A 26,119-nucleotide genomic window follows, 5' to 3' on the forward strand; every position below is an offset into this window, starting at 1 on the left:
ACTGTCAATGGGAAGCTGTAACTTCCCACAGGGACTCTGCCTCAGAGCTGCTTTGGGAGCTGCACATCCACTGTGAGCACTCTGCAGCCTATAGGATGCTGTACTGGGAGACTCAAGCTGAGAGGTGCTGCAACCTGCTTTGGCTGAACTTTTCCTTAACTTCATGATCTTACACTTTTGGAGAGCTCACAAAGATGTTTTGGAGAATGTTTGTCAATTAGGATGTTTGTCTACCACTCATAGTAGAAGTTATCTGCAGCATCTCTGGCAGGAATATCTAGAAATGATGCTATTCTATTAGGGCTCCCTAGTGGGTAGTGCCTGATTTCAATCTGTCTCAATACTGCAGATATTCACATTGATTCCTGGGCTAAAGGAATGTTCCAGACTTCTCTCCTGTGGTTCCTCTTTGGCTATTTGAAATGAGCATGAGGCTGGAAATGTGACTAAGTGGCAGAGTACTTACCTAGCATGCCCAAGTTCCTTGCTATGATTCATCTCCAAAAATAGAGCTCACAAAGAGTTAACATGAAATTGTTGAAAAGTTCCTAATTCCTTTATAGATATCCCATTCCTCATCAAAGTATCAGTATCAGGCTAAACTCATGGATCATCTTTTGTTTAATGGGTTAGTTTGTCATAATTACAAATCTTGATTCCCAAGTTATCCAGACCTGGCCAGTGAGAGGCTCCTTCCTGGTAGTTTCTCTTTACTTTTGCCAGGGTCTCATCATTTTTGGAGGACTTCTTTTGTTCCCAACTCAAGGTGGTGCAGGGGTTTCTTATCCTAAGATTCCTTTAGTGGCAAATATATCTGGGCACTGTGAGTGCTTGTTGGGAGAATGGGCTATTGTGCCTGCATTAAAGAGAATGTGTAAATAACTCAATCAACCCATCTATGGACCCCAACATCTATCATCTCCTGATCTATCTTCATGCACACTCCTATCTATTCCTCTATACAATTCTGAGATTATTCTGATATTTCTGATTCTAGTAAAAATCGTGTTTGTTCTAGCAATGTCCCTTTTTGTTTGGGATCCCTTCCACCTACAGTGAGAATCGTGGCTCTGATTGTCTCTGATGCATTGTTTCCCACCAACCTTCCTCTGTCTGAAATCAACCTCTTGACATTGGCCTGCCCTTCATTTGACAGCCTCATGGCCACTTGTGAACATACCCTGATCCTGCTCTGATCCCCTTGTCAGGACACAACCCACTTTACACACAGGTACGGATGCTGTGTCAATTGCCTTTTGTCACTGTGAAAAAAACCTGGGTTAAAACACTTTAGAGGAAGGAAGAGTTACACTGGGTCATGGTTTCAGTCCATGATCAGAAGTATCATGGCGAAAGGGCTGAGTGGAGGAAAGTTGCTCAGCCATGGGTCCAGGAAGGTACAAGGAAGGGCTCAGGGTAAAGAAGCACCCTCCAGGGCACAATCTCAGTGACCTCTTCCTTCAATCTAGGTTCTGCCCTTCAAAACCATCTAAATCATTTGCCCATCAAATGGATGAGTACCAAAATGTGATGTTCACCCCATGAGGCTTTGGGGGACCCTTCATATGTTAACTGTAACAGAAGCCTTCCTCCCACTGCCTATGTCCCCCACCTGCACATTTTGCGACACACTGCAGTGTGTCTTCCTCACTGTGTTCCACATTTGACCTGCACAGGGGCCTGCACTAACACCATCTGCATGAGAGGACACCCTCTTATCCTTGCTCCAGTGTTCCCACCACCATCCAGGTGTCATCTGTTGCTGCAGTGGTGTGGAGGGTGATCCAGCCCAGTCTTCTGACACACCTTTCTCCTCATCAAGATTGTGCCCCCAGCCTTGCACCAGCCTCTGGGACAGTGTTCTCTTAGGGCCTGGGTGAGATTTGGTGACAGAATAAAGACAGGTTAGGAAACATGGTAGACTCAGGACAGAGGAGCATCTTGTCCAGGAGACCTTTAGTTTCTGAAGCCAAGGCTTAGGTGGAGCTGGGGAGGGGCACACACAATAATGAGAGGATCTGAGGGAACAGGAGGCCTGGTGGGTGATGCAGCCTCCAGACAAGGAGGGAGCTGACCTTTCAGTTGAGGAAGGGCAACTCCTGACCTTGGCAGCCAAGGTCAGAGGATGTATTGGAGCAGGACCGAGCTCAGCTGGGATGAAGAGACAGCACAGACACATGGTCAATGACTTTCCCTTCCTTACCAACCATGGTGCCTGCACTTGATGTGTTTGTCCCTTTCTGTTGCTTCCACTTGCCACTCTTTGCATTTCTGTCTGGTAACACTGATAATATTTCATGCCCATGTCTTCAAGGAGTCAGGTGTAGAGGAAGCCTCTCCGGAATAAATATTGTGCTCAGGTATAAAAAGAAATAGGTCAGTGACTCCTCTTTCAGGTTTTGGGTCTGTGACAGAGCTCATGAACCTTGTCTTGGTTGGAGCATGTGCAGGAGAAGTGTATCCTGAACCTTGATGAGACCAAGAGGTCTCTCTGCTCACAGGAACAAGGGATGGTTCTCTCCTGTGCCTTTCGGGAAACACATTTTCTCTAGGCAAATCTGTGCTGCCCTGGCCTATTCTGGGACAAATGGGGACACTTGGCCAGACCTGAGAGGAGCCTTTCTGCAGCTGTGTCCAGCCTGCCCAACCCTGTTGATTTACATGTGCCCACAGCGCAGCCCACTGCCCTGAGGACTTCTTAAGAGGCTGCTCACACCCTGTGCAGGAGTCAGTTCGCGTCAGGACACAGCATAACCATGAGGGCCCCTGCTCAGCTCCTGGGGCTCCTGCTCCTCTGGCTCCCAGGTAAGCTGGGATAGCACTGGGGATGTGCTCAGACCAATTTCATCAGTGCTGCCTGGTGTTCAGGGAAATCCTCTTATGACATTAGTGTGCATATTTCTTCTCATGTGTTTAATTGTAAGTGCCAAATGTGACATCACAATGACCCAGTCTCCAAGCTCCCTGTCTAAGTCTCAAGGAGAAACTGTCACCATCAGTTGCCAGGCCAGTCAGGGCATTAGCAATTACTTAAACTGGTACCAGCAGAAACCAGGGCAAGGTCCTAAGCTCCTGATCTATTATACCAGCCATTTGCAATCTGGGGTCCCCTCAAGGTTCAGTGGCAGTGGATCTGGGACAGATTATTCTCTCACTATCAGCAGCCTGGAGCCTGAAGATTTTGCCACTTACTTCTGTCAACAGTATTACAGATACCCTCCCACAGTGATACAGGCCATGACAAAAACCTCCAAGGGAGCAGAAGTATGAGGCTGGGCTGCTCCAGCTGCTCCTCCTGTTGCCTCCACCTGCTGAGGACACTGCTCAGAGGCAAGCAGACTCTTAGGGCCACTGGTTTTTTTTCTACACCTGGAGAAATTCCTCTGCACTCTGTCTCTTTCCCCTTGTCAGCCTCACACTCAACCATGAGTTCAGGCCCACTGAGTGTGTGTTCTTGAAGGTGTGTGCCCTGCTCTGTAGATTAGTGCTCCACTAACCAGTGAGTGACAGGAAGCTAAAAGAAGGCAAATGAGAAGAAGCACTTTGATGAGTTCTTCCCCTGTGGGTGCAGGACCCTGGTGCTGGGTGAGCTCAGCCAAGATGCCCAGGGGAACACAATTGGTGTTCAGAGACAGAAAAATGAAGAGACAGTCAGTTCTTGTGACAGAGATGACACTACAAAAACTGTGGACATGACCTCTTCATAGGAAAAGTTTTCTGTCAGCCTCTTTTAAAACAGTCACCTGGTTTATAAAGTATGCTCAACTTCAATAATCATCAGAGAGTAAAAGTTGTAACACACCACCAGAAACCTTCAACAGAAAGACCATAAAACTGACCCATAAGTACCATCAAGCAGCTTGGGAAATGATCTAGAACATGCTCTTGTGTTTGGAAATGTGAAGTGGTTCCTGAGTTGGAGACCTGCCCTGACCATGCATGAACCTGTGATCCAGGCCTTCCACTCAGAGCATATGCAGATTTACACAAATCCCAATGTGCATGGACCTCAGTGCATTATCTGTGATAACTGCAACCTGAATCAGCTAAATGCCAATCAAGAGTAGAATGGAAAAATAAAAGAAGGGAAGTGCATGCAATGAAATACTATACACTAGGGAAAACATTTACTGCCTTCAAAAATCCATCAAGAGTACACAACAGCTAGATACACTAGAGCTCATTACCCATGATTTTATTCTTTGAGGATCAAAAACTGGCAAAATTTTGATAATTATTTAAAGTTAGCTTAGAAATTGCATGAGACAAATTGGGTCAATGACTGGTTATTTGCCGCAGCCCAGCTGCAGCAAAATAATCGGAGGGTGACGAGCAACTTGTGTAGATTGATACAGCAGGAGTGGAAGCTGTTTATTGTAGGACAGGAGTGGTATTTATACATTCCACACAGCTTATCTAATTAACATAAACTAGATACATCAGTCAACCAATAAGGAATCTCCACACTTAATGGCTCTCTGGCATTACTCCACAAACCACTCCCTCTGGCAATATGCCAGGCGCCATCCAGACTTGTTTACAGACTCTAATAGTTATTCTTCCTTGAGAGTCTTTCCCCTAGCACTTTGCAGATATTATTCTCTTTTTGTCCTCCTGAGAAATCTCTGATAGGCCACACGGAAGGTCCCTTTGATATTGTGAGTTGCTTTTCTCTTGTGGCTTTCAAAACTATCTCTGCTGTATATTTCCATAATTATATTATACTTTAGTGTGACCATCTTTAGGTTGGTCCTATTTGGGACCTTCAAGCATAGTTAACCCGAATGTCTATATTCCTCCTATCATCTGGGAAATTTTTAAGAATTATTACTTTTAACAATTTTTTCCTCATTAAATGCCTCCTGTTCTTATGGAATACATATATAGCATTTCTTGTTTTTTTCTTTGAACCTATCGCATATATCCAGTATATTTATTCAATTTCTTTCTTTTTCTTTATTCTCTTTTGAGTGAATACTTTTACACACTCTAATTCACAGGTCCTTTCTTCTCCAGGGTAGAGTCTGTTTTTGAGCTCTCTATAGCATTTTCTCATTTCATTCAATTCTTCTTCAGATCTAGAATTTCAGTTTGAAGGGAAAATTAATACAGCAATAAAATTTTCTTTGTACCAAGATAGATTTATAGATGTCAAAACAAAACTGAGTTTGAGCAGCCTGGGATGATTTGAGGCATGCCTAGGCAGGAATGAGGATGGTGTGTGTGGTCACTACTTTGCTTGTTTCTCTTTCTCACTTTATCTTTTTTTTTTTTTCAATGATGGGAAAGAAATCCAGAGTTTCAGGCAACACTCTACCACTGAGCTACGCTCAGCTCCTGGGTCATAACTGGAAAACCAGGAATATGGCTGGGCAGACTTAGATTTCATGGGTCCATCCTACCTATACCTTGAGAAATTATACAAATCAAGAGAGTAGAGAAAATCTGGCCCTGCCCTGCAAGAATCCTAGAGAAGGTCCATGACAGTGGGATGGGAAGAGGAAGGAGGAAGAGAATCTGACATGTAGCCTTAACTACGGAGAAACAGAGTCAGAGACCTGGGATCCAATGAGAAATACCTTCAGCACAGCCCTCAGGTTCCCAACATCCAGAGAGGATTTTATTCATTCACGTCCCACTGAGCTGAGCTAAAGAAACCAGAAGCCCCATCTTAAAGCATCTGAAGAGATATATTGAGAGTATTTAAAATGCTTCTTTCATGCTGGGCCTCTTGTCTCCTGATTTTTGCTGGACTCAGGACTGCAGAGTAAGGATGGACACCACATTAGCCCTTGACACCTGGTTTAGACCTCAGCTGTGCCTGAACTCAGTGAGTGACCTGGGTGGACATTTCTGCTCTGGGTTCTTCCCGGGTTCCCAGGAGTAACAGCTGGTTTCTGGGCTTCTCTCAGACTGTGAGTGTCTGAATCATGAGGTGGACTGGTGGGCAAGCTGTTTTCCTGGAGAAGCAGGACATCAGTGTGGAGAGCAGAGGGTACAGGATCTTGTGGACACCAAGGTGGCTCACCTCAGGTTCCTCTCACTGTATCCTGCCCTAGGATGTTCCACTTCTTGCCCACCAGAGGGTGACATGAACCTGCAAATACTCTCAACTTTGCCTCAGCCCTGGAGAGACTGATCTGTATTTCAAGCATACATTCAATTTCACACTTTTACCTATTAAGACAGCCTCATTATAGGAAATAAACAAGACCCTGTGGTCTCTCTCTGCTGTCATTCAAGTTTTCCTTTTTGCATTCAGAGCACTCAGGGAGAATAGATGTCACCACTGCCCATGTCACAGCAGGCAACACAGAATCTTGCTCAGGCTGTTTCCTCCAGGGCCAGGGAAGGATAGCCGCATGTAGTGTCACAAGAACCCAGGCTGAGGAGGATCCATCCCCTTGTCTTTTCACCCTGTGGATCCCATGGTCTATAGATGCTGTGGGATAGGAGCCCTTGAAAGGGAGTGACTATTTGAAGGTTATTTTTACCTTTTACAGAAAAGTATTTTCTTAAAAAGAAACATCCTCACTGTTTCCCAGGTCAGACAGTAGAAGAGATAATGAAGAACACCTCTGTATTTTGTCAGAAAAACTATAAGGTGCTAATAAATCATGTATGGTAGGTACTCCAGTGTGCATGCTCACCCAGTGAAGCACTGTTGTTCTCTACAGCCAACAGAAATTAGAGTCTTGCCAATCCTTTTAGAATTTCTTACTATTTCTTGCATGCACTGTGTATTTCTGTGAGACATTGCACCAAGTAATTTTATTCTCACTCTTCTTTTGTGAGAGAGGAATCAGGAGGGGCTTCCCTGGTGGTTCTGGCTCAAGGTTTGTCACCAGGTGTTGTGGGGTGTTGACCACAGGGGCAGCTACTGAAGGACTTCTCTCTTGGGTCTCCAGGGGCCTCCCCTATGTCGGCCAGCTAATGGTGCCTTTTAAAACCTGCCTATTTTAGATCCTATGCTAATTAAAAACAGGACTACTCTGTTATCCAACTATCCCTCTGCTGGATATTAACTCAAGGGAACCAGGTCACCAACTGATAAACATGACGACAATGCCATTATCACTGAAGAATTCCTCACATTGTCTATGAGGAGACAGTCAAAGGCTCACTTGTTGGGTGACAGGACAAAGGAAAAGGCTCTTTCTATAGGTCAAAGACAGGAAAAGGCACAGTTAGTATGCCACTGCCAACACCCAGGTGGGCCTGGTGGTTTTCTTGGTGCAGGGAGATTAAAGTGGGGGGAGCATATTCAAAAGAAGGCACCACCAACACAGAGACCACTTGCAAGACTGAACCTCAGACAATGAAGACAAAATATAACCTATTGAAAGTAGAGTGGAGAATTTCCCTGATTTCTTGATTTTCTTTGCATTAATCATTTCTTTATGATTGTTTTTCTTATGGTAACTTTTAAATTATACATGAGTTTATAATTTTGCAGCGAATGTTACCTCACATTTTTTAAAAAATTGTTACAAATCTATGTTTCAGATTGAGTGTGGGGAAGAGAACCCAGCTGACCTGGGCAGTGGCATGGAGCCTCCTTGACATACAGGACAGGAACTGAGCCCTGGACACCAGGCTGGGATTCTCCCTGGACATGTGCTGTGCTCAGGGAGAGGAAAGGGGCTCTGTCAGAAAGCAGAGGACACCTCCCCCATTCCCAGAGGACTCTCCCAGGACCCTGCCTGCTGTGGTTTCTGTGGCCAGTGGAGGGCACCTTGGCTCCCACTGCATATCATGCTGACCTTCCCAGCCCAGCTCTGCCTTTGGATCAACATCATATTCACCTTGACCATAATGGCTCTCCTGAGTGACTGTCTCCCTATAATCATGCCCAGACATCTGAGGTAAGCAGAAAACTTCAGGTTCCCACTCTTGTGAAGAAAGGGAACTCCAGAGCTCACCTTTCTCCCTATTATCTTCCTCACCCCTTCTGTCCTCACCAAGGGTCCAGAGCATCAGTAGACCTGGTGGCCAAACTAGAAAACTGTTAGATGACATGAGGTGCATCTACACAGGCTCTTTAGGAAGCCCTGAGGCAGTAGAGACCCAGAGTCTGCAGGGCCCCAGGGACAACCTTCCATCCTCTGAGAGACTTATGAGTGACTTTTCTAACTCTGATCCTTCCCCACATGGAGGCAGGCAGTCGAGGGGTTCCAGGCATGGTGACTGGAGTCTGTGTCATCCTGTACCTCTGCGAATCCTGTTAATGTGGGGCCCACATTGAGTGACCTTGCCTCTCAGTCCTGATGCCCCACTAGGACCTGAAAGACCACTGTGTCTGATGGGGTAGTGCCAAGACTCCTGACTTGGTCTTTTCTCTTTGTGGGGCGTGTCTCTATGGTGGAGTTATACTCACCTGTTTCCTTTGTAATCCTGCCCTTTGCCTGTTAGGGATAGAAGGTTCCATGGAAACTCCCTCAGTGTGTCCCCTTCTCTTGCTCTGCCTTTGGGTGTTGCTTTCCTAGATGTAAGTCAGTGTGCTGTCTAGAAAGCTAGACTCTATCCCTTGAATCCTGACCCCTTGCCTCATTTGAATGGTTTCTTCCCAATAAAAGGGTTCACTACTTGCTCCTCTATTTTATTCCACTGACCCCTAAGGACAGACGAGCCACCACAGGACCCATAGAAAAAGTCATTACTCTGTCCTTTGGGGTGTATTTTGTGCAGCCCAGGTCACCTGGAGTGACCTTGAGTGGTTAGTTGTGGAACGTGATATGTAATAATGAGATAATTAGAATATCTTATGCAAAATTAATAAGTCAATTTCATGAAGTTGATTTCAATAGTTATTGCAGGCAAAGTTTTTTTATGTTTCACCTGTTTGTTTGTTTTATTAGGTTTGAGTGTGAATTTCACACAGAGCAGCTTTTGGAGAGACCTCTAGCATTTCACTTCATGTCTTCACTAACTTGGCTATGTCCTGCCCAGCTCAGGTCCTGCTCCCTTTGCAGTTTGCAGAGTTATCTTGTCTGCTCTTTCAGAATGTCCCTGGACACCTCTGTGTTGACCTCCACATGCCAGGCCAGGCTGATGCACCTGAAAGGGCCACTCATGGGTGTGGCCTGAGCTGTGGCCCAGGCAGTCATGGTCCACAGCCCTCAGCTGCACCTGTTTCCTGAGTTCCCAGCACCTTCCATTCACAGGGCAGAGAATCTGCTGAGCGGCTGCCCAGACCAGAGCTCATGTGGCAGTTGGGCCACCCAGGCAGGGAGATTTTTGTTTGGGGCTACACCACTGTGGGAGGGTACTCTTTACTTTGATGGCAGTAATATACTTCAGCATTGTCAAGTTCCACCCTGCTGATTCTCAGTGTGAAATTTTTCCTGACCCACTGCCACTGAACCTGTCTGGGACCTCAGTGTATTGGTTGGAAACCCAATATATTAGGACCTGTGGAGCCTGGCCTGGCTTGTGCACAACCCAGTGCAAATATGTGTTTCCATTACTGTGTAGGAGGCTCTGACTGGACCTGCAGGAGAGAGAGACTAGCTGTCCAGGGGTGATGGGCTTGGAGAGAGGAGTATGGGTCAGCACAATATCCCCACATGACCCTGTAAAAATCACAAAGCAATGCGAGGCTATGTAGAAACTTTAAGAAAACTTTTTTCACTTTTTCTTTTTTTTTATATTTCCGACTAAATTTATTTTTATATACATACACTAAAACTATTCATATACATAATGAACTCGAATTGAGAAAGCTCTAAGAGCCTCTCTAGAATTCCCTTCAACACCCTCCTCATGTTTTGTGACAACTTTCATCAGAACCAGTCCCTTGCTCCTTCTGGAGTACTCTCTCACATTGATTGACCTAGGCTGCCTCATCCTGGAGGAAAGACCTGCACATCTCTCAGATGGACAGAGCACATATGGGCAGAATGGGGGTCATGGGTTTCTGTCTATGGGCAGAATGGGGGCCCAGGGCTCACCTCCCTCCCCCATTCTCCTTCTGCATCCCCTCTGTCCTCACTAGGGATTCAGAGCAGAAGCAACCCCAGGAGCTGAGCAGGGAGCATCATTTTGAGAAGCTGAGCTGAGGAGTCCTAGTGAGTCAAGGGAAGGTTAGAGCTGAGCTTTTATGTCATCCTTGCAGGAAGTCCCTCCCCAGGGAGCAGAATGCAAATGCCCTGGTGGGTGCTGGGTGGGGAGAGTGAGGGTGGGAGGGGCCTCCTTGTGAGCCCAGAGACATCAGATGTCTTCCATAGTTGGAGGAAATAGAGCATAGAAATAGCCCTTGGTGCTTTTGGTGTTGGCAGGAAGCCTCATAATGGAAGACTCACTCTGTGAGGGCTCATGGTGCCCAGTGCCTGCCCTATTATGACAGCACAGATGCCCAAATAGGGAGGTGGCCTGCAGGCCAGCTTGTGTGAGGAAAACGACCTTCCTGCTGCTTTCCTCTCAGCTGAGAAAAAAAGGTGATAAGTGCCACCTCACAAGTGTTGTTGTTTGAAATTTCTTTGAGGCACAGCATGCAGTTGAAGAAGTTCAAGGGCTTCTGGTTTCTGATGCAGAAATAAAAGAGTACCAGGTACAGTTTATATGTCACCTTTTTCTGGCCCACTGACTGAAGTAAATGCAGAAGTGTGATAAGAAGCTGGTGGGAAGATAAATTGTGTTTCAGCTGAAGATCAAATAGCCCTGCTCAAAGGAAGAGGACAAGGAGCATGTCCCCTGAGGTAGTCCATGTGATGCTCTTGGGGCGAGGTCTGTAACTGGTGGTCATCCTTTTCTAGTCATCTCCATGCATTTGACACTCAGAACCACCAAACATTTCCCAGGAGATGAACCCCTAAGCCCACTGGACAGTGTGGACAGGGAGGATTCTGAATTAGTTCCTTCTCATAGATGATAGAGATATCCCTCCCATTGTGCTCCTCATCAGGGACACTAGGGAGCAGGTGCCACCTCCCTGGGTTTAAAGTAGATTCCCCGGGTCAGAACTGCACCCAGGAACTCTCCCCATGTTCAGGGGTTTCATGTGCACTACCATTCTCCTGGGACTTGCCCCAAGGTGTCTTGGGAAGAAGGTCCTTTTCCCTGCACAGGGACATTGATTTCAGCCCTCCTCATCCACAGATGGGACAGAGGGAGCCTGTGTTGTGTTGGCCAACATGGCTGTGCTGCTTTTCTCCCCAGCCCAGGACCTCTGACACATTCTCTCCACTTTGTGGAACTTGGGCCATCAGCAGCTGAGGACCCTGCCATGTGTCTGTTAGTTTAAGTGAACCTCTGTGGCTGTCCTTCACTTCCTTCACTCTAGCTTTTGCATAAGAGGGTGAAATTGGACCCTCACCTTCCAGAGTCTGGCTCTCTCACTTGTCATGATGTTCTCCACTTCCATCCATTTACCTGAAATGCCACCATTTCCTTCTTCTTTAAGGCCCAAAGTTTAGTCTGGATTGTGAGGGTGTGGACAGATCAGGGGGATCTCTGTGCAAAAGAAGGCAGAAGCTGACCACACTGCAGAGGAGCAGAGAGCTGAGGGTCCCCTCAGTCAAGAACTTTGTAGGACAACTGCTTCTTGTGTTTAGTTTTCTGATCCTTCGATGAGATATGGCAGTGTGATGTCTCTCCTAGTTTTCTGTGGCTTAGCAAAATATTCCCACCTATTGAGCAGTGTGTTCCTTCCCAGGCCTGTCCCTCAGGAGTTCATGCTGGGTCCTCAGCTCAGCCTCAGAAGACTGAAATGGAGCACTCAGTGGGCAGCTCTCCTTGCTGAAGTTCAGGGTCTTCATCCAGGTCCAGTGGCTGAGGCAGAGTCATCTTTCCACAGTTGTAGGGTGAGGTCCCAATTTCCCTGAGGCCATCAGCACAGAGGTCCTGGACACTGCCCTAATTGCCACCTCCAAGAGCAGCATTAGAGCATCTCCCCCCATCCAGTCTTCATGGCCTAAGGTTCTCCTTCTTCTACCTCCATGTGCTGATGGACGAGCTTCAATGATTAAGACAGATCTAATGTGTACTCTTTCCCTCTCTTAAATTCAACTTATTTGATTATGTCTCCAAAATCTTTCTTTTGAAATTCCTGTTTGAGTACCTGGGGAGTGGGATGGTACAAGGCCTGGGTTTGGGGCCAACAACTTGGAATCCTGTTCACATTCTACCATTTTTTTTTTCACTTATCATAGTGACTGGATGCCTGTTGGATATTGAGAAGCAGGTGCTGTTTGGACGAATCAGTTTTAATAAGATCAGGTGATTCCAGGTAAGCTGAGGATAAAGATGTAACCTGCAGTTGGCACAGGAATGACAATGGCTTTTCCCATCTTCCCTGTGTGTCAGCTGCACCAGGCAGCAAGTCCTCATGAACACATGGCCTGCTTCTCTCCTGGACCCACAGGTGCTCCCTGCCCTTAGCAGAGGCCTCAGGCTCCCTGGCAGAGCTCCATGGCCTCCCAGCCTCAGGCCCTCTCTGCCTCCACACACTGACTTTGGGTTTTCCTTCCACAGGACCAGCCTGTCCTCTCCCAGCCCTGAGTGAGTCTTGGGTACCGCCTGAGAATGGGGGGACAAGTCATTGAGTGGCCTCCCAGACTGCTTAACCAGGCATCAGTCTTGGTCAGTTCATCTATGGATTCCCACTCAGACCTGCAGGTGCATACACCTTGGTGCTTTCTCATTTCCCAGTATATCCATCCTGATGTCACATGCTCATGTCTTCCTGGAACCCAGGCATCTTCCCTTCCTAGGGGCTGGCTGGTGGTCTCATCTGGCCCCCAGTTTTGTTCCCAACTTGAAGAGGCATGGTGCATCCGATGCAATCCACAGCCTCCCAGAGATGATTAGTAACTTGATTCTGCATGTCAAGGGTTGTGTGTGACATTGGATTAGGTCCTTCACTTTCCCCACACCTCAGTTTCTCATCTGCACTGAGAAAGTAATGACATCTCTCTTAGAAAGTTGCCTGAGGAGAAACTCACATAGCATGTGTGAATTAGGTAGCTTAGGGCCTGAGGACATACTTCAGTTCTTAGTAATCACTGATTTGTGCTGTTAGATCCTTTTTCATGAGAAGCAAATAAATATGTGGTTGAAGGTTGCTGTTTTTTCATAATATTGTCCTTCATACAGTTACCAGCATCATCTTAAAATAACAGAGCAACCGAGCTTGGTCGTGCACCTGGATCCCCATTGACTCAGGGTGCAGAGGCCACAGGATTGCAAGTGAGAAGACAACCTGTGCAACTTGGCCCGATCCTTATCAAGATAAAAATAAATAACAAAACCCCAAACACATCACCTATCTAACATAACGTCTCTACGGGTTTCTCAGTGAGCTTAGGAGCTTTCTGTCCTCCTAGGCCAACATCTCTGGTTCCCACAATTGACCTCTGGGTTTGGAACCTCATGGAGCACTCTGTCAATTCCTGTTGCCTGGGTCTCAGTTCCCAGAGTCAGAAGAGCCTGGTCTATGAGGTTGGGAAAGGCACTTTATTATTATTACTATTAATATCTTTGATGTTCTAGGGATCAAACCCTGAGGTTACCACATGCTAAGAAGGACAGGACACCAACCACAGCTTGAGAACTGGGATGTTGGTGGCTGCAGTGATCAGCCTGCCCTCTGCTCTGCCTGGTGGTGTTCCTCAGTAGGCCCCTGACCCTGGAGCCTTCTGCCTCCACCTCCTGTCTGACCATGCAGTGTGCTGAGTCCTTTCTCCTCTAAGGACCTCAGCTTCCTCCTGCAGAACACAGTACTATTGACCTTTTCCTCTGTTCCCTGTGGCTCTGGCCCTATTCAGAGACCTGGAGCTCTCTCCTGTGGAGTCTGGTTGGAGGGCTTGAACCATCAGTCTTTCCCTTGGAGGAGCCAGAATCCCTTTGTCTTCCATGTGGAGGGTGCTGTTTCCAGGCCACACTTCTCTTCAATGAAGACTAGGGTCTCTGGTGTTTAGAACTGAGCTGTGCTCTTGGCCTCCTAACACATGCTCCAGATTATGCTGATGCCAGGGAGGCATTTGCCTTGGAGACCAATTTTTAAGAAGTCCCAATGTTGGTATTGGCATGAATTGTATGTTAATGCAATACTGAAATATCTAAAATGAATCTAAAAACATTTCAAAAAAAAGTAAGACTTTAAAGAAACTCAAGATCTATATTTTGCACAAAGATAACAATAATGAAGTTTTGGATTGTGGCATTTTGGTTTTGAAAGATACATCCATTTATGAAATATCTTTTTTTCTGTCACCAGGGGATGGGAGGTGAGGGAAGAGTAGTAAGCCTGTAGTTAAAGACCATCTCAGCAGAAGATAGCACTGCTGCAGTGCACAGATCCATGGGCTTTCAGGAGTATGTCTCCCAGAGGCCAGAGTCCTAGGAATCCTGTTGGATGAACAAAGCCCCAGCCATGGTGCACACATGTTCTATGTGAGCCTGCTTCCTGCATGTAGTATGAAGACAAAGGACAGGGCTCTTTCATGTATCAGCACCCTGAGATACTGAAGAAGGTCTGCAGTTTGGCTGAGAATCATAGTACTCAGAAAGAGGAAGGCAACCTTCCTGGAAAATGAGCCACCTTTAGGGAAACATGCAGTTTGAAAGAGTGGCCAGCTGATGGCAGTAGTGAGCACTCACCTTTCAAGATCCCCTTCAGATCCTGCAGTTGTTCAGGAAGCTCTCTGACCCTGCATGAAAAGGTTTCTGGAACATGCTTGGACCATGCTGGTGAGCTGGAGAGTGCAGCGACACTGGGCAATGGTGGACTCAGGATGCTGCTGTAGACTCTGGTCCTGGTGCTGGTGCTGCCATTAGCGGGTGCCGCAACTTGGCTGGGCACAGAAACACAAGCCGCTCGAGCAGATACAAAGTTTTATTTTATAAAGGCTGCCAGTGACCCGTGTGCGTCCCGCTAGCCAGCCGGTCCACACCCATGTGTGTGTCTACCGGAACCAGGGGCCCGCACCTCCCCCGGAAATACCCTCCTACTATCCTTCCCCAACCAATGGGAACTCTCCAGGAGTCCTGTAACAGGCTGAGGTGAACAGCAGGAGTCCAATTTCCATATGAATGTAAATCTTAACATAATCATATCATCTCAATGGCTAGCTGGCAGTCACCTAAAACAAAGGTGCCATGTATCATAATACTTTTGCTGTGGCTCCTAGCATCTGCCCCCTTCTGTTTAATTAAGCAACAGGCAATATGGCTAGGGACCGTGCCTCTAGGTATGTCCAATTCAACATATGGTTCTTACCTGTCATCGGAAAACTGACCTCTATGCGTCAGCGTCCTGGCTTAGGTTGATACCACTGCAATCTAATCATACCCATCACTGACTACTGGTACAGTATGTAGCCATACCTGTGGAATAGGCCTAAGCACCAGTGGGGGGGGGTGAAGTTCTTTGCCTCACCTCTGTTGGCCCCCAAATTTGGCCTTGGTGCCGGTGGGGGGGTGAGGTTCTTTGCCTCACCTCAGTTGGCCCCCAAAATTAGACCATCACTAGTAGAAGGGAGGAGGATACAGAAATGCCATGACATCAAGTAAATTGATGGCTCCTTAGGAAAAATAGTAACACTGGTGACACATCAGCTAAGATATTTCAGCACTACCAATTCGCTGTATCAACAAATAGAGCACAATGCATACAAGTGATACATAGTCCAGGCAAGTTGTGTAAGCAGTTCAAAGTGGAGGAGTCTATCAATATGTCCATTTCCTCCCAAAGTAAATCAAGTCCTTGATTGAGCATTACTTGTTGAGTTATATTGATTGATGTATCAGTTTATGCAGTTTACTGTGACAGCTATCATAGAAGCTGTAGTCTGGTTTTAATCTTAGTCTTCACCGGCACTGGGATGGAGATGGGAATTCTGGCCATGATGCTAAAGAGACATTATCCTGAATAGAATTATTAAATATAATGAAAAGGAAAGGTGAAAGTAAACAAATAGATCTGTAAACCACCTTTAAAAACAAATTTTTTAACAGCTGTTTACCTAATTTAAATTAAACCATTTAAATCACGTGAATAAAAAAAATTTTTTTTGATCCATTTATACATGAGCGCTCCTCATAAATGAAATATGGACATACACACATACAGACATACAACACAAAACAGTGCATATATAACATACAACATATAAGACAATAGTAAATAAAGGCCTTGTAGCTATACCTAGGTGAAATCTCCATTGCAATGTTTAAAAACTCCATAGTCAGAAAATAAAACACAGTCAAAAAATAAAACTGATCAGAAAGATATTAACCTAGGTTTGTATGAGCTCAAAAAAAATAAAATAGAACTTTATGATGTGGGAAAAATGCAATAATAAAATAGATATTGAAAAAGGCACCGTGCTAAATCACTGTCACAGATGTAAGAATAGCCAAGCTGAAACTCTGGATATCAGCTGTTATGGATTTGAGTCAAATCATCTTCTTTTTCTGTAGAAATTGTTTTAGTTAATCTCTCTGAAATCAAAATTGGTTGCTGTTCTTTCTGTGGAAAAACACAGACAGAGCCCCGACTCCAGACTATTACTGGGTCTGGACCTTTCCATTGTCCTGTTAGAATATCTTTCCAAAGTACCTTAGGCTTATGTACATTTTTTGGATACATATGTCTTTCCGCAGCACTAAGTCCTGATGAATCCAAATTTAGAAAGTTTAGAGTAAAAAGGGTTATTTTAAGTTTATCTTTGGGGGATATATACTCCTTTCCAATTCCCTCCTTTTGTTTTAATAAGTACATTTTAATAGTTTGATGAGCTCTTTCAACTATGCCTTGTCCCTGTGGATTGTATGGGATTCCTGTTATATGAGTAAAGCCAAATGATGAGCAAAATTGTTTAAAAGAGTTAGACGTATAACCAGGACCGTTATCAGTTTTTAACTGTTTAGGAACACCCACAGTGGCAAAATTTTGTAAGTAATGAGCTATAACATCTTTAGTTTTTTATCCAGCATGAAGGGAGCCCATTAAAAATCCGGAAGAAGTATCAACTGTAACATGTAAATATTTCAATTTTCCAAATTCTGGCAAGTGTGTGACGTCCATCTGCCAAATATGGTTAGGTATCAGTCCTCTAGGATTGACTCCAAGATTAACTTGTGGTAAAAATGTCACACAATTTTGACATTGTTTTATTATATGTCTGGCTTGTTCTTTAGTTATTTTAAAATGCTTTTGTAAAGTATTAGCATTGACATGGAACCTTTTATGAAAATTTATAGTTTCTTCTATTGAGGAGAAAATATATATGTCATGTGTAGATTTATCTGCTAGTTCATTACCCAAACTAAGGGCTCCAGGCAACCCTGTATGTGCCCTGATATGTCCTATAAAGAATGGATCCTTTCTGTCCCAGATTAGACTTTGTATAGCAGAATACAAAGAGAAAACAGTAGAGGAAGGAGAAATCTTACCAGCATCTTCAAGGGATACTATAGCATTAACTACATACTGACTATCAGAAAATAAATTAAATACAGAATCTTTGAACATCATAAAAGCTTGTAATACTGCATTGAGCTCTACCTTTTGAGCTGATTGTTTGGGTACTAAAAATGTAAAAGTTTGATCAGGGGTAACTACTGCTGCTGTACCATTGTTTGACCCATCAGTGAATATATTTGGAGCATTCATGATAGGGGTTTTTCTTGTCATTTTTGGAAAAACTACAGGATGCTTAGACCAAAAGGACAACAAAGGATTAGATGGCAAGTGATTATCAAATGAAACACTAGATTTACACATGATTATTGCCCAAGTATTTAACTCATAGCTAATTCATCAATTTGATCCATAGTATATGGAGTAATAATTTTATTGGGAGAAATCCCAAACACTCCCTTTGCTGCTTTTATTCCTTTGAGTATTAATTGTCCTACAGCCTCAGGATATCTAGTAAGAATAGTATTAGGAGAATAAGATAAATGTATCCATAATAATGGACCTTCTTGCCAAAATACTCCTGTAGGAATATTTTTTGTTGGTAGTACAATAAATAATAAAGGCAAACATATCAATTCTATCCAAATGCATATTTTCCATATATGTCTCAATGATTTTTAATGCCTTTCTTGCTTCAGGCGTTAACATGCGGGGTGAATTTGGATCTGATGGACCTTTTAGAATATCAAATAAAGGTCCCAACTCTCCTGTTGGTATGCCTAGATAAGGCCTTATCCAATTTATGTCTCCCAATAACTTTTGAAAGTCATTAAGTGATTTGAATTGATCTACTCGTATTTGAATTATTGGTGGACGGATCATGGTTGAGGATAATAGAACTCCTAAATAATTAATTGGAAGATTTAATTGTACTTTATCTATTGCTATCTCTAGATTATAATTTTTAATAAGTTTGTAAGTGTGGCATAACATTCTAGCAATGTGTTTTTATCTTTATGTGCCAATAACACATCATCCATATAGTGAAATATCTGTAGTTCAGGATTTTGATTTCTAAGTGGCTGGATTGCTTTGTTAACATAAATTTGACACATAGTTGGGCTGTTAGCCATCCTCTGAGGGAGTACTTTCCATTCATATCTCTGTTCAGGACCTTCATGATTCAGTGCAAGGATAGTAAATGCAAAATGTGGACTATCCTCGGGATGAATTGGAATTGAAAAGAAACAATCCTTAATACCTATAGCTAAAACATGCCAGGTTTTTGGTAAAGCAGACAATTGGGGAATCCCTGATTGAGCAGGTCCCATAATAACCATCTCATTATTAATGGCTCTTAAATCTTGTAATAATCTCCATTTACCAGGTTTCTTTTTAATGACAAAAATGGGAGTATTATGGGGAGATACGGAAGGTTGTATATGTCCTTCTGCTAATTGTTGTTTGACCAGGTCATGGGCTACTTGTATCTTTTCTTTAGTTAGGGGCCACTGAGGAACCCACACTGGTCTTTCTGATTTCCAAGTAATTTTGATTGTCTCAGTGGCCCTTTTTGAAAACCCAATCCATGTTTATTTATTTCTTGATCTATTTGAATTGGTGCTGTCATACCTTATTCTTGTTCCCTTAATCTTTTTTCTTTCCTAAAGCCTTGTTTAGCCCTAGTAGTGGGCGCGTTAGGATTGACGTTATTTGTTAATGTCAATCCTAATTGATCTAGGACATCTCGTCCCCATAAATTTATGGGAAGATGGTCCAATACATAGGGCTGTATAGTTCCTTCACATCTTTCAGGATCCCTCCAATCTAATACCATAGCACTTCTATGGGGATTTGTTGCCACTCCTAGGCCTCGAAGCGTTTGAGTGGCTTGTTGCAATGGCCAATGCTTTGGCCATTCCTGACGAGATATGATGCTGAGGTCAGCACCTGTGTCCAGCAGCCCATTAAAGTCGTGTCCTTGAATATTTAATTTTAGCATTGGGCGAGAATCTAAATTTAAAGACAGCATAGCCCAATCTACACCTGTGGAGCCTAATCCCTTGGAACCTCTTTTTACATTACAACTGGAAAATTTATCATGTAGGCTGGGTATTATTAATAACTATGCTATTCTATCTCCTGATGAAATTACTGATATACCTCTTGGAGAACTAGCTATAATTTTTATTTCACCCTCATAATCGGGATCAATTACCCCAGGACTTATCATAAGTCCTTTTAGTGTAGAAGAACTGCGTCCTAATAATAAGCCTACTGTTCCTTGGGGAAGAGGTCCTTTTACTCCTGTGGGAATGATTTGAACTCCCATCTCTGGAGTTAATACTGCTCTGGCAGAGGCACAGATGTCCAACCCTGTGCTCCCTCTAGTTTGTCTGATGAGGGATTTAATGGATAATGCATCCTGGGCACTACCTTGATGGTGCTGTTGGGTTCCTCCATTGCCCCATATATTTGTGGTTTTGGGCCCCAGGGAATTGGGCCCTCCAATCCGTTTTTTGGCAATGGAGCCTGATACCTTTCTCCATGATATCGCGGGTAGGCACTTGGTCCTTGTCCATTTTTTGATAATGGAATACCCTCTATGGTGGTTTGCGAACGGCATTCATTAGCCCAATGTCTCCCTCTATGGCATCGTGGGCAAATACCCGGGATTCTACTCCTTTGATACCTAGCTTTGTTAAACCCTCCTCCTATGGGGCAATTCCTTTTAAAATGTCCTGTTTGATTGCAATTATAGCATGTTTTTGGCTTGGCATCTAAAACCTGTTGTACTGCTGTTAAGACTTGCCCTTGTTCATTAATGTCTCTACATAATTTAATATATGTGTTTAAATCTTCATGTTTCCATGGTCTAATGACCTCTCTGCAGCAACAATTTGCTTGGTCATAAGCCAGCTGTTTTATAAATGGCATTGCCTGTTCTGTATTTCCAAATATCCTAGAGGCTGTCTGAATAAGCCTATCTACAAATTCAGCATAAGGTTCATTAGTTCCTTGTATTACCTTAGATAACTGACCTTGTAAATCTCCTTGACCCTGCAAAGTTTCCCATGCCCTAATTGCATCTACAGCAACCTGTGCGTATACACCAGGGTCATATTCAATCTGCTGTCTCTGACTCTCATAAGGTCCCCTTCCTAGAAGCATGTCCATATTTCTTTGAGGGTAACCGGCTGCTGCATTTCGCCTAGCTGTCTCCATGCAGAATTCCTCATTGGCAACTTTCCATAATAAATATTGTCCTCCATTTAGCACAGACCGACACACGTTAGCCCAATCTGCTGGTGTCAAGTCCCAGCTGGTAATAGATTCGACATACTAATAGTGAAGGGAGCTTGGGGACCATAGGTTGCTACAGCTTCCTTTAATTGCTTTATTATTTTGAAATCTAAAGCACGGTAAACTCGTTGCCTTTCTTCTCCCCGCTCAAGTACAGGGCATGCTAACTTTTGGGGTCCTGCCTCAGGATTCCGTCCATCAACTATGGAAGCTGATGGCCGCTCAGCTGCAGGTGGGGCTGTTGGTTGAATTATGCCCTCTGGTGATAGAATGGAGTTAGTAGCAGCCTCCCTATCTGATGGCCGTTTTTCCCCTGAGCTTGCTTTCTTCAAATCTTCCTCTGTCTGACTAGCTTGAGGGACCTTTTCTTTTGCTTGACCTAATATGTTTTCTACCATAGCCTGGACCTCTAATAATTTACTTAACACTCTTTCGATTTGTTTTTTACTAGATTCTAATCTACTATAAAGATAACATAACCCAATAAGATAGGATAGAAGAAAGCCAAAACAGAATGAAACAAAAACGGAGAGGAGGAGAATGGTTATATCAATTTTTTCTTTCTCAGGGCAGAATAACTTCAAACCTTGAGCCAACCATTTTTCCCAATTCGCCTGAAAAAATTCTAAGGCTAGGGAGCCTGAAATAAAAGCAGAATAAATCAAAACAAGAATACCCATTCTGTCCCCTTTCCTCAGGGGCGAGCGATATTACTCACCTCTAAGCTTCGGGCGTTCCCCGTCCGGGCCGCCAGATGCCACAACCTGGCTGGGCACAGAAACACAAGCCGCTCGAGCAGAAACAAAGTTTTATTTTAAAAAGGCCGCCAGTGACCCGTGTGCGTCCCGCTAGCCAGCCGGTCCACACCCACGTGTGTGTCTACCGGAACCGGGTGCCCGCACCTCCCCTGGAAATACCCTCCTACTATCCTTCCTCAACCAATGGGAACTCTCTGGGAGTCCTGTAACATGAGTCCCGTAACAGGCTGAGGTGAAGAGCAGGAGTCCAATTTCCATATGAATCTTAACATAATCATATCATCTCAATGGCTAGCTGGCAGTCACCTAAAACAAAGGTGCCATGTATCATAATACTTTTGCTGTGGCTCCAAGCAAGGGGGAGGTTTCTTTATGTTTCTTCTCATGTTAGGGTGGGCAAAGCTGTAGCTCACTAGGTGATGTGAGCCTGGGCACCGTGAAGCCACCTCACCTCATGGAGCATCTCTCTGGAGTGGCTTCTTACTTGGAAGTGTCATGGAAGAAGTGTTATGTGTAAGTTCACACACAGGTACATAATAACAGGCATAGATTTTTCTTTATTTGCTATGAGAAAAACACAAAGCTTATAAGCTAAGCTTTAAACTGCTCCAATCGGCAAGAGTGGGAGAGGAAGGTATTTACTTTACACTGTTGTTATATGGAAAAAGTGTAATTCCCGTCTTAGGCATCTAATGAAAAAAATTCAGAGAATTTACAGAAGTTTATGGACACCTTTTACCCTGCTGTTTTTCTGGACTCCAGACTGGAGAAGGAGCATGGATCCAACATTTGTCCTTGATACCTGGTTTTGGCCTCAGCTGTGCCTGAACTCAGTGAGTGACCTGGATAGACTTATCTGCTCTTGCCTCTTCCAGGGTTCCCAGGAGTGACAGCTGTTTTCTGAGCTTCTCTCTGAGTGTCAGAGTCTGTGTCATGTGGTGGCCAGGTGGCTGAGCTGTCTTCTTGGAGTTGCATAATATCAGCGTGGAGAGCAGAGGGCACAGGAACCTGTGGACACAGAGCTGGCTCACCTCCAGGTTCTTCTTATTTAATTCTCTGTTGGAATGTTCCAGTTATTGCCCACCAGAGGGCGACATGAACCTGCAAATGAGCACACCAAAGCCTCAGCCCTGGATATGCTTATCTATTTTACAAGTATAAATTTTATTTTTTATTTTAACTCATAAGACAGCAACATTATAGAAAATGAGAAGGACACCATGGCCTCTCACTGCTGTCGTGCAGGCATTCTGTTGTGCCTTCACATCACTCAGGGAATGTAGATGTCCCCAATTCCTACATGTCACAGTTGGCACCACAGAATCTTGCTCAGGCTGTGTGTTCCTGGGCCAGGCAGGAGCTGCTCCACAAAATCCATGAAGGTACCCAGGCTGAGGAGGCTCCATCCTCTTGTATTTGCAGCATGTGGAGGCCTCTAGGTGTAGCTGTGGGAGAGGAGGCCTGGAAAGGGTGTGGCTTATTGAAGGTTATTTTTAGTTGCTAAAAAACTGGTTTCTTCAAAAATAACTCTTCAACAAGAACAAACTTTGAAAGAGAAAACAAAAAAAACCCATCACTTTATTTATCCAGAAGTAACTCATATCCAGGTTCACGCTTAGACTCCAGGGACAGGTCAGGAACTGTTCAATTCTAGAATACACTGCCCTCCTGTGTATGGGTTACTATTATGCAAGGTGCTTCAGTGTGCATGTCCACACTGTGGCTTGCTGTTTATTCATGCAGCCAATAGAAGATAAAGTCCTGCCAATACTTTATGCAACGTGCAACTTCTTATTGCTCCTGTGTGTGCACTGCATGCATATTGCCCAATACAGCAGCTAAGCCATGAACATTTTTCTCTCCCAGCTCTTCCTGGGTAAGAGGAAACCCAAAGTGACTTCCCTGGGTGGGCCTGGCTCAGGGCTTGTCTTGGGAATGTTGTAGGGATGTTAGTCAGTGGGGAAGCAGATGTCTTGCAGGGATGAGCTCTGGTTTCCATCCCCTGAGCCATAGAAATGAATTTTTTCACTTTATGAAAGAGTGTAATCTTTTAATTACATATTTTTTGCTCCATTTACCTGCACTCTTTCCAACCTCTCCTGGTGTATGTGGATCTCCATGTGCACAAAGTCCTATCACACTGACATGCAGCCAATTTGAACTCCCATTCATCCCCTAATTGATGCCTTTCTGTGTCTGTATTTAAAGCCCCCCCCCCATCTCTGTTTAGGAATTGGTCCTTTTGTGAGTAGAGTCTTTAGCATTTTCTCCATAGAGCAGGGACATCTAACTGCCTGGTTTTAATCAAAGTTTTCCTCCACCACGATTTCTTTTCCTTCACCTTCTGGGACTGCAAATATTTTCAAAACTACTGACTGAGAAGTTTTTCTTTAAATTTAAACAATTGTGTTTTCTTTTTCTTTCACATAAATAAATATCCTCATATAAAATTAAATATGTAAAAAAAAGCAAAGACGTACATTGGGATTTCAGTGGCATTCACTATGAGCCATATTATGTTGTAGTCAACTTCACCTGAAGTACAATTTTTCTCTTTACACAGAAGAAGGAGGATTTTGTATTTTCCAATGCAAACTTTCACATATGTTTCCACAGCATAATACCATGATGATGTTCCCTGTTATTGGAATAAAAAATGTAATAGAGGAGTTGTAAATGAAATATATTGAAAAAGAGTATTCTATATGCTTACAATGAATATTATTTTATTGAAATTGCATTCATTATTTAATATTATGACCTAAAAATGGTTGCTGTCAATTTTTAGTTTTCAATAATTTTCAACATGGTGGTATCATGAGATGTACATTCATAGACTGATGTGCCTTTTATGTTTTTGATTCCAAAGCTTACACCCCCACATTATATTATAATTAAAACTAAAAGAAACTACCACTTTCAATTATAAAGTAGTAGGTACTAAATCAGGCATTGCATCATCTTCAACAGAGAACCAAAGTAAAATCAGATTTATAATATTAGTGACTCCAGGGAGATGAAGTTGGTGTGAAGATGAGAAGTTCCAGAGTCAGACAAGCCATTGTAGATCAGTTGCTGCTCAACTCTCATTATATTTTTTCAGAGAAATTTCCAAATTTGAGAGTCGCCAGAGATGGTGGTTGTTCTATGCAGTGGACTTTATAGAAGAACAGAGTCCAGTGGACTTTTTCAGTTGCATGAAGCCTCCTTAATCTATGGGACAGGAGCTGAGCCCTGGACAGCAGACTGGGATTCTCCCTGGACATGTGCTGTGGCCAGGGAGGGGAAAGGAGCTAGGTCAGAAAGCAGAGAAATATTTCTCCATTCCCTTGGGACTCTCCCCAGGATGCTGCCTGATTGTGGGTTCTGCAGGCCAGTGGAGAGCACCTGGGCTCCCACTGCATCTCCTGCTGAACTTTGCAGCCCAGCTCTGCCTTTTGGTCAACATCAGCTTCACCTTGACCATAGGGGCTCTTCTGAGTGAACATCTCCCTCAAATCATGCCCTGGCATCTGAGGTTGGATGAGCCCCCTTTTGGAAGCTCAAGTGTGCCCTGCTGGCCTGACTGGAAACATGTGAAATGACCTGAGGGGTATCTAAGCAGGACCTTGGAGAATCAAGGAGGCTGTAGAGACCCAGAGTCTGCATGATGCCCTCTTCCTTTGCACCTTCAGGGCCCCAGGAAAAAACCTTCCACCTCTAGGTGATTCACTCCTTGGGATCTTTTCTGAGCATGTGTCTTCTTCTGATGCACCTTACTCCATTCCCCAGAGGGGTAGATGGAGTAAATTCTTCTCCTTGGGCTGTGCACCTCGTAGAGGGTGCCAGGGCTGGGCCAAGTTAAACCAAACCTTCCTTTCTGATGTTCTCCCTCCCCAAGCTGAACAGATTGGAAGTGGAGCAGATGAAAGGCCTCTCTGGCTCTCTGTTCTCCTATACAGAACTGGAGATACCTTCTGTGGGGATTTTTTTCTGACATCATAGATTGTTGCTTTTCCTGAGTGGACTTAATGCAGAGAGCCCTTTGGGCATTTCTGGCTGCTGGGGACTGTTCTACATGGAAATTTAGAGCCATGCTTGGTGTGTGTGCTCCAGAGTGTTTACATCACTGCACCCCTGGGACTGAGGAGATATCAGTCTCAGCTGGGAGTCTGGGCTTTTGTATCTCCCCATGATCCTGTTTCTGGGGAGGGCTGTGAGACCACTCTAGGTAGAAGCTGCAAGAAGGTGTTCTGTCACCTGACCACCACCAAAATATGTGCCTCCACATTTCCATTCCTAATGAAATCATGTCCCTCTGCTCAACCTCCCTGATTCCTCTCTGTTGGTTGTCACACCACAGAGCTCCAAAGTTGATTGAATGTCACTCTCTTATCCACTGTGTCATCACACCTGCAGGGACAATTTTTTCCATTATTTTAGGAGGTCATTCTTCTGCTGCAGGATTCAAGGAGGAGCAGACCACAGTCCCCCCTGTACCTCTGAGCTGAATCCCCCTGGGTGTGATATTTCCTGACCATCTTCTGATTGTGAATCCCCAGGTGGCTTCAGGTCATGTGGTAAGACTGCTTAGACAGTCTGGAAGTGTCTGTTTAGGCCTCTTGAGTGCTCCTAGAGATGATAGGGTCATAAACCTGGAGCTGGACCTGCACTGCCGTTCTTCACTCAGAAGGTGACAACCACAGAGCCAACTTTT

The sequence above is a fragment of the Ictidomys tridecemlineatus genome, chromosome 12 (genome assembly GCF_052094955.1).
Source record: "Ictidomys tridecemlineatus isolate mIctTri1 chromosome 12, mIctTri1.hap1, whole genome shotgun sequence".
In the NCBI taxonomy this organism is placed as follows: domain Eukaryota; kingdom Metazoa; phylum Chordata; class Mammalia; order Rodentia; family Sciuridae; genus Ictidomys; species Ictidomys tridecemlineatus.